A 9077-nucleotide genomic window follows, 5' to 3' on the forward strand; every position below is an offset into this window, starting at 1 on the left:
GCCTTTGCTTCTAAGTTCCCTGTGTAACACGGGCTCACAGCCCAGCATGCAGATTCCCCAGTTCTGTTTAGAATCTATCCATGAGAGAAAGGAGAAGCCATTCTTCTCTGGACCAGCTAAGAGTCAACACATCGGAGAACTCACGAGTGGAGTTTTAGCCAGGACTTTCGGGCTTCCTCACTGAGGTCATCAGAATCTCCCAGTATCTTCCCAAGAACCACCTATTTCAGTGTTGTAAGAAACTGGTGCCTTCCTTATGATCCTACACTTCCTGGTTTCCTAAAACGGGCCTTTCTGATCTTCACTCCCCCAGACTCCCAGCTGTGGTGTACACCTCTGTGCACATGACTACGGCTCTCCCGGCTGCATCTGGATGGATGCAGCACCGAGAGCGAAATTGCTTTTCAGGAAATATGGACCAAAGGAGCTCCCAACAACGGCAGTACATCAGCACGGCATGTCTTCACACGCGTGTGCTGGGGGCTGTCAATATTTTTCAACTTTGGCAAAGTAATGGGCAAAACAAAGAAAATGAGTAATGGTTTCTATTTGGATTTCTTGGGGGGAAAATACATCTTATTGGCCATTTTTTCCTTCCTTTGTGAATTGTGTGTTAATGCCTTTCGTTGTTAGGTCTCCTCTTTTAATTACCAAACTTTCTTAAATACTTTCTGCTTTAACACGATACTCCTACTTGATGCCGCTTCTTCTGGACTTGAAGGAGGAATCATTTGTCTCAGTATGTTAGATTTGGAGAAGAAATATCACATGCATGTGAGCAGATTACTAAGTCTCCAGGCTGGAGAGTGGCCGAGTGTTTATTAGGACAAAGGTGGGGAAACCTCTCATGGTGAGTCCCTCTCTCAGCACCCAGAAGGACAAACACTTTTACATATGAAGACCATGTTAAAATTAGAAGAACTTTAAATTAAAATAACTTTTAGAGCATTCTAACCGCACTTGGTTATGATTTCCCCCTTTGTTACCTCGTTTCTCTAACCGTCCCTTGAGAAGGAAGAAAGAAAAGTTCTGCAGCCGAAAGGAGTTACGGGGTGTAGGTTTATGCTCTACTGCAGAAGTGAAAGACTCAGACCGGACCTGTGCAATGAAACTTTCTGCAAAGATGGGGATTTTCAGCGTCTGTTCTGTTTCAGTATGATAGCCACTAACCGCATGTGCTGACTGAGCGCTTGAAACATGGCCAGTGTTATCGAGGAACTGAATTTTAAATTTATTTATAAATTTTAAAAATGTTTATTGAAATGACATTGGATAATAAAATTATACAGGTTTCAGGTGTACAATTTTATATAACACATCATCTGTGTACTGCATTGTGTGTTCACCACCCCAAGTCAAATCTTCCTCCATCACCATCTGTCCACCCTCTACTCCCCACCCATCCCCCCACCCCCTGTCCCTCTTGCAGTGCTCAACTGCTGTCTGTGTCTATAAGTTTTATTTTCTTTTGTTTAATCCTTTCACCATTTTCACCTGGCCCCCATCCCAACAATTGTCGATCTGTTCTCTGTATTTATGAGTCTGTTCCTCTTTTGTTTGTTAATTTTATTCATTAGAGTCCAGGTTTAAGTGTAAGTATTGACATTTGCAGCTAGTGGCTACTGTTAGTGATGATTTAGATTGTCATTGTTCTCATGAGTATATATTTGCCAAAACCAATAATTGGAAATCTTATGCCTAAATTTAGTGAAATGATCATATCTAGTTTTTGCAAATAAAGATACACTGTCTTGAAGGCAGTTTGTTGAAAACTGTGGGAATCCTGGATTGACCTATGACTCTAGGTTGTCTTCATTTTCCTCTCAATGGGAGGGAGGGAGTTATGTCAGGCTCCCTGGGAGTGTGAGTTCTAGGATACTGTGACAATTTGCTATGAGAAACTCTTCTAGACTGAAATTTACTTGCATCTGAGGTTTTGAATCAATATGCTACACAGTTATCTGATTTTGGAATCCTTTCACATAATGATTATATCCTGTGACTTGCCATGAAAAGTTTTCCACAGGAAATAAGTAAACAACCTTCTCAAGGTTACAGTTTTTCAAATAAGAGAGCGAGATTGCTGTTTGAAATCAAATAGAAATTGTATGCTGGTCATTAGGGCGTCCCCAGGTGTCTCCACTTCACTTGCTTTGTGCTGAGTAGTACTTCCAAGCTCTGTTGTGTTGAGATCGGGCCATGTGACCCTCTGGCCAATGAGTCATAAGAAGAAGCTATGATGTCACTTTTAAAGCCAGCTTTACATCGCTGATACAGAGACCACAAACTTTCTTTCCTCCAGCAGAGCGGCTCACAGAGTTCAAGATGGCGTCTTCTCCATCGACTTGGCCTCTTGAATGACTAAGCTAAGCAGGCACCTATGGACAACTTGTAATAGCCATGTCATATGGAAAAGAAATAAATCACTGATATTTCAAGTCAGTGGATTAATACAGGCCTAAGTGGCGAACAAAAGTCCGGGTTGTGAACAGAGAACGTGTAGCTTAAAATAGCTACAGAACTCATGAGGAGAGATGAATTATCTGAAGTCGAAATCAACTGATGTCATGTTTGTCAAAAAGCTGCATGACCTTGGATGAGGACATCGGGAGAGGTTGGAAAGCTCTGTGATTCAGGAAATTTCTAAAAGTTCTATTGCTAAACAAATATCAGTGAAGCTTTAATTTGTATAGTGAGAAAGGTTCTGAGTGTCAGTGATGGGGCCCAACAGCTTCTGAAGAAATTGTTCCCACGTTAAGAGGGCCATGCAGAGAACCCCTGGATCTCTGGCGAGGCACGACTGAAGAGAGGAGGTGGGACAGGCACAGTCATGCTTTCACGTGCACTTCTTCATGTTGAAGAGAAATGTGAGCAATGGGAAGAAGATAAACAGGAAGGGACAGGATGTTGGTGAAGATACACACTTCATTTCAGACAGTTACTGTGAATTTGGGTAACAATTTTCATATTGGAAAGACTCTGAGGCATTTGTTGATAACAACAGGTTCTTTTTATAGTGAATTCTAGTTTCATTGAGAAGACTTTTTTAAAGGAAAAAATATAAATTATTCTTTTTAATAAGAAAACTCCTAAAAGTCATTTTGTACCACATTGAGTTCTTCAGGTCCAATATACTCTTAGTGATTAATTACCATTAATAGCACTAATTAATAATAATTAATATGAAATACTATAACACCATTAGTAACAGTGCCAAATATAACAGCAACAACATGACAATAATAATAGTAATTAATAGTTCCTATTTTAATGCTCTACTTCCTTGGCATGGCAGTAAATGTTATACGTGAATTATCTTATTTAATGCTAATGACACTGATTTGTATTTTGTGAAAAAGGCAGTGGTCTCTGGAAGATGGGGAACTGGCTGTAGGTCCCATTCCTGGCTGGTGGTAGAATGAATTCTCATTTGATGTCGGGGCTCTGCAAATCCACAGACTGTGACGTAGTGTTATATACTGTGCTACTGTTTTAGGGCTAAGTTTTAGAATATTAACTTCAATATAACCAATACCTTGATCGTATTTAGTTAAAACTTTTACCCAAGGGCATCACAAATTAAAAATAACTCAGAGGTAAATTTAAAGAAAAAATTAAATTTCTGTACCTTATTGTTAGATGAGTTATGATGCTCTGTTTTCTTAAAAAGGTATAATACTCAAATAAAATGTGCAACTCTGGCCAGTTGGCTCAGCAGTAGAGCATTGGCCCAGCATGTGGAAGTCCTGGGTTTGATTCTCAGTCAGGGCACACAGGAGGAGTGCCCATCTGCTTCACCCCTCCTTCCCCTCTCTCCCTCTCCCTCTCCCTCTCCCTCTCCCTCTCCCTCTCCCTCTCCCTCTCCCTCTCCCTCTCCCTCCAGCAGCCATGGTTCATTCAAGCAAGTTGGCCGTGGGCACTGAGAATGGCACCAAGGCCTCCACCTCAGGTGCTAAAATATAATAGCTCAGTTGCCGAACAATGGAGCAACGACCCCAGATGGGCAGAGCATCGCCTAGTACGCGGCTTGCCAGGTGGATCCTGGTCAGGGTGCATGTGGGAGTCTGTCTCTCTGCCTCCCACCTCTTAATAATAATAAATAATTAATTAATTAAAAAAATAAAATGTGAGTACCAAAATAAAAATTATTAACATAGGTTACATAATAATTAAAAAATGCTTTTTATTGATTTGAGGGAGAGAGAGAAGCATCAATTCACTTCACTTAGTTCCATTTTTAATTGTGTACTCACTGATTGCTTCTGGGATGACACTTTATCCACAAAGCCACCTGTCCAGGGCCAATGACTTTTTTCTTTTTAATAAGAAGGGACGCTATAGTTAATCACATATACTCAGCCTTCAGGGAGGCCTTCGTGCATCAGACCAGGAGTGGCTGCCTGAGAATTTCTGCTTCATGTGCCTTTCTCGAGTTACATATAATGGGTAGACTGGTAAACCGCTTTCTTGCACTGCCTCTGGGTAGTTGCGAGACTGAGCAAGTTTCTATGCCGTCCTAGATCTTATTTTATTTATTTGTAAGATGTAGGGGTAGACTGAGACAACTCGAAGTCATCTCTTGTGTCTAATATTTTCTTTCTCTCCATTATATCCCGACATCACAAAACTGTTGTTTAACTAATAGTTGGATTCATGGAAGGGCCAGCCAATTTCCCTGGAGTGCCAATTCATGAGGGCTAAGTGGTCAATTAATACTGTGTCAATTTAGCTAATCTGGAACTACAGTTCCCAGAAACCCCTTCTGTGTGCAGCTCTGGGCTGCGGTGAGTCATGAAAGGCACATTCTGCTTGAGATTTAGAAGGTGGAAGTGAAGCCACAACAATATTCCCTTCACACTCACGGGGTTGGTGCAGGCCATGAAGTGCTGCTGTAGTACCTACCTGTTGTCACTTACCTGTTGGCACACCTTGCTGGCCTGTGACAATTTTAGCCAGACTCCCTGTTTCAGTTTTTCTAACTCTTGCATCAACTGTAGATTTAGCTCCACGACAAAGGGCCAAGGCATCTCCTTCATATTCTTCCCATCAGCAAAGCTGGAGGCTCAGAGGCGACCAGAGTCTGATGCAGATTCTTGTCCATCCTCCCGGATTTCAGCCTGTCCCTACAAGGTTCGTCCTGAACTTGCTTTCCCCTCTTCACACTCTTCTATTCTGAAGGGCCAGACCTACCAATTTCCCTAGCTGCAGAAGCCAGAGCACGATCGAGTCTTTAACCCACAATCATCTGAGATCAAGTCCCTGCAATAAGTCCCTTATTATACAAATCTCCTAGTGGTTCTGCTTCTCTGACCTAACCCTGACTAATACGGGTCACTAAACAGCTCAGCGAAGATAATTAGATGGAGAAAAAGGAATCAAGCAGAATTCTTATCAGAATAAATAATGTATGTGCTTGGAAGGACTTCTTGTTAAGCCACTTGGGGGACTCTCTAATGGGAAAACTAATAATATTTACTAAGTTGCCTTTTAAGAAGACGTGGGGCACCCGTTCATTTCAGCGCTTTTGTTTTTCTGAAAGAGGATGTGAGTTACTGGGCAGGGACTAAACTGTTTGGGAGCTGGGGTGGGCAACAGAGAATGAGGATGTGAGGACGGGTGTTCCCGCTAACCGCTTTTCTCTGGCAGAACTCAACATCATCTCCAAACACGTATTAAAACCTATTTTAGGAAGATAGATTTGAGGAGCTTCCAAATTATTAAGGCTACTAGAGGCAATTTCATGCCTTGCTGAGAAAGCTACACAGTATTTGTGCCCACCAGAGCCCTAAGCATGCATTGGCTTTTCAAAAATGGCACCTCTTCAACCATCAGGGTGTTAGAATGAGCAGCCCGCTCGACTCTTAAACCACCCTAAAGCAACTTTATGATTTCAGAAAAAAAAAATTATACAAGTTCTTTCACTAGCTCATTAAGGCACATTTCTCTCCTTGGTTTGAGTAATCTTTTAAAAGTGTCAAATTCTCAGAAAATAATGTAGGAATTGTGAGGTTCAGGCATTCCCAATTGTGTGGCACAATTTTTGTTGTTGTTCTGTCATTGATAGAGTATAAAAGAAGCTTCAAAAGATGGTGGGGGAGGAAATTCACAAATTCAATCTTAAAAGCATACATTAAAAGTAAACTGAATGGTAATGACTCATGAGAAAAATTTGGGCATTCATTTTTGTGTGTGATTGAAGGAGCTATTCCCTCTTAGAAGAACATGGCAATCACATGTGTAGGGGAATCTTCAAACACTTTACAAACATTATTCACCAGCAGAAATTCTTTGCCCTGGAAAAAATTCAGTGATCCTTCTTTTCTTTCTCAGCTTTTGGGGAGCCCCCCTTGTTAACAGGCTAAGCAGCTCCAATGGCTCATTCATCAAATGTAGACAAAAACATAAAAGAAATGGAAAAGCAAGGCATAGTGTGTGGGCATTCACAAGGCATGTTGTTTAATAAAAATGCATTTTCTTTCTTTCTAGTACTTGGAACTTTTTCCACATCACTTTTGCATTTGTTGTCTCCGGATTAGTGGACTTTTATATGTCAACTTGGAGAGGCTGTGGTGGCTGGATGACCAATCTAGATGTTGCTTCGAAGGTGTTTTTTTAAAAGATTCAATTAACATTGAAATCTGTAGGATTTAAGTAAAGCAAATTAAACTCATAATGTAGATAGGCCTTCCTGAGACTGAGTTCCTGATGGAGAAGGAATTCCGTCTCAAGACTGTAATGTTAACTCCTGCCAAAACTGTGAGCTCGCCAGCCTGCTCTACAGGTGTGGACTGGCCAGCCCTTCAAATGTATGAACCAATTCCTTGAAACCTCTATCTTTATCTATGTACTTATGTATCCATGCATGCATCCATGCATCCATCCATGCATGCATCCACGCATCCATCCCTGCATCCATCCATGCATGCATCCACGCATCCATCCATGCATCCATCCATGCACGCATCCATCCATGCATGCATCCATCCATGCATCCATTTATGCATCCATTCATCCATCCATCCATATATGGCTGTCTATCTATCATCTATCTATCTATCTATCATCTATCTATCTATCTATCTATCTATCTATCTATCTATCTATCTAAATTATCATCCATCCTATTGGTTCTTTTCCTCTGGGACCCCTGACTAATTTAGCTCACTTAAACCACTCCAAGCAGAGAGATGTATAAAAACATGAGTTTTCAAGTCAAAAGTTTCCAGGGACTGAATCCTAGCTTTGCAACAATTAACTATCTCACTTTGGAGAGTGTTTTTTAAGCTTCTCAGATCTTCATTTTTTAACATCTATAAAACAGAAATAATAAAAATAAAAATGTATTTGTACTTTTTCTAGATAACCATGCATTCTGCTAAATGCCATAGACATTATTTAATATTCACAATGCCCCTATAAAGCAGTGACACACCTGCATTGCATCTTGTCAAGCTGGTCTGTCTTTGATAAATGTGAAGAGCAGGTATGACTCAGCAGTGGGAAAGACACGCCCCTGCTTGTCAGCACCTCTCCACTCCGACAGTTTTGAGTTTGGAAGGTTTCTCCTGATTGATTCCAGATCCAAACTCTAGCATTTATTAAGATTTACCTCAGCTCTTTAAACAGATCTCACGATCACCAATGCAAAAATGACAAATCAACCTCATTCACTTTCCCCTGAAGTCAGTTCAGACGGCAGAATCCTCATAAATCAGCCAGTGGATGGGCTCTGATCACATCAGAAATTGAAGATGCTCCAACCGCTTTGGTCTCTAAGATTAAAGTTGTTTTTTTGAAAAGGCACAGTGACAATTCCCAAATGATGTCAATAACCATTTATAGTTTCTCTGTAAACATAAATGTTTAGACAACTGAAACCATTTTCTATTACTATGGTAGAACCCATTGTTCTTATTCTCAGGGAGTTGAAATCACTGGGCCACTCACCTCCTGCATGTCCATGAAGCCAAGCTTCTTTTCTGCCAATGTGCCAAGACTCTAAAGGACCTCAAGGGAAACTTTACAGGGATATTCGTAAGTGGAAAGTGAATATTGTATTTTCTTAAAAGTACTATGATGTTCTGTTCTCTTTAATCTACCAATCCAGTATTTCTCACATTTAATTTTATTTTTTTACAAGAGAACAAATCCACATTTATTTATTTCCTTTTCAATATGTTTAAAGCTGCGAGGGGTACAGAATTACACAGATTCTGTGTCCAATGGCCTTCGTGGGAAAGTTGCTTTAGAATTTGGCACAAACCATCCACTGTTTCCATGAGCATGGGCTACCTTTCCCCAGGTGACTGGTTTTGTCTGGTTTGCCACCAGGAGTCACTGTTGTGCTTTGCCTTATACATATAAGCATATCTCTTGCCAAGATAGAATTCAGTTTCATCTCGAGCATAAACACCTTCAATACTAAGAAGAGCTATGTGCTCCCTCTGGTTCCAGAGACCCCAGAACAGTTGTTTACAGCCGGCAAAAACGGCCTTGGACCATAGCCTTCCAGACATATTTGTCATTATAGAAGTCCTATTCCCAGCAGCCTCTGCAGGCTCCAAGGTGGTGGGAAGAGCCCTCACACCTGTTTTTAACTTTGAGTGGATAGGGCCGGATGGCATACTGGAGATACCATTTAGTGTCTGTTCTTAGGTAAGAACTAAGCTTCCTGGAGATTCCTTCCAACCTCCAAATAGCTTTACAGACCAAACCTTAAATAACAGCTATTTCCCAAGGTTTGTCTGTGTTTCAGATAGTGAACTAAATTGTACTATATGCATTATCTTAATAGACAACATTTTTCCATGAGAAAGTTACTCATATTAAAGCTCACTTAAAGTGATGCTTACAAAATTCAGGTTATGTTACCGTCATAGGAATGGAACTGTTGTAACCCGAGGATCCCCTGTACTTATTATGTGGCAGATTGGAAATAGGTACTAGGGGCATTATGTCAAACAAGAGAGCTAGGTCCTTGTTCTCATGGCTTTACAGTCTAATCGTAGACATGTCACTCCACACCCCCAGGTCAGATTGCTGTGGAGTGGGGCTGGGGGCTGCTCGAGTGTGTTGCC

At 41.0% G+C, this 9077-nt stretch overlaps 1 pseudogene; it reads right to left on the reverse strand.

Annotated features, from left to right (window-relative positions):
- Nucleotides 1-8179: 8179 nt before the first annotated feature.
- Nucleotides 8180-8516, reverse strand: LOC136398074 (large ribosomal subunit protein eL33 pseudogene; annotated as a pseudogene).
- Nucleotides 8517-9077: the final 561 nt, after the last annotated feature.

Source organism: Saccopteryx leptura, chromosome 3 (genome assembly GCF_036850995.1).
Source record: "Saccopteryx leptura isolate mSacLep1 chromosome 3, mSacLep1_pri_phased_curated, whole genome shotgun sequence".
In the NCBI taxonomy this organism is placed as follows: domain Eukaryota; kingdom Metazoa; phylum Chordata; class Mammalia; order Chiroptera; family Emballonuridae; genus Saccopteryx; species Saccopteryx leptura.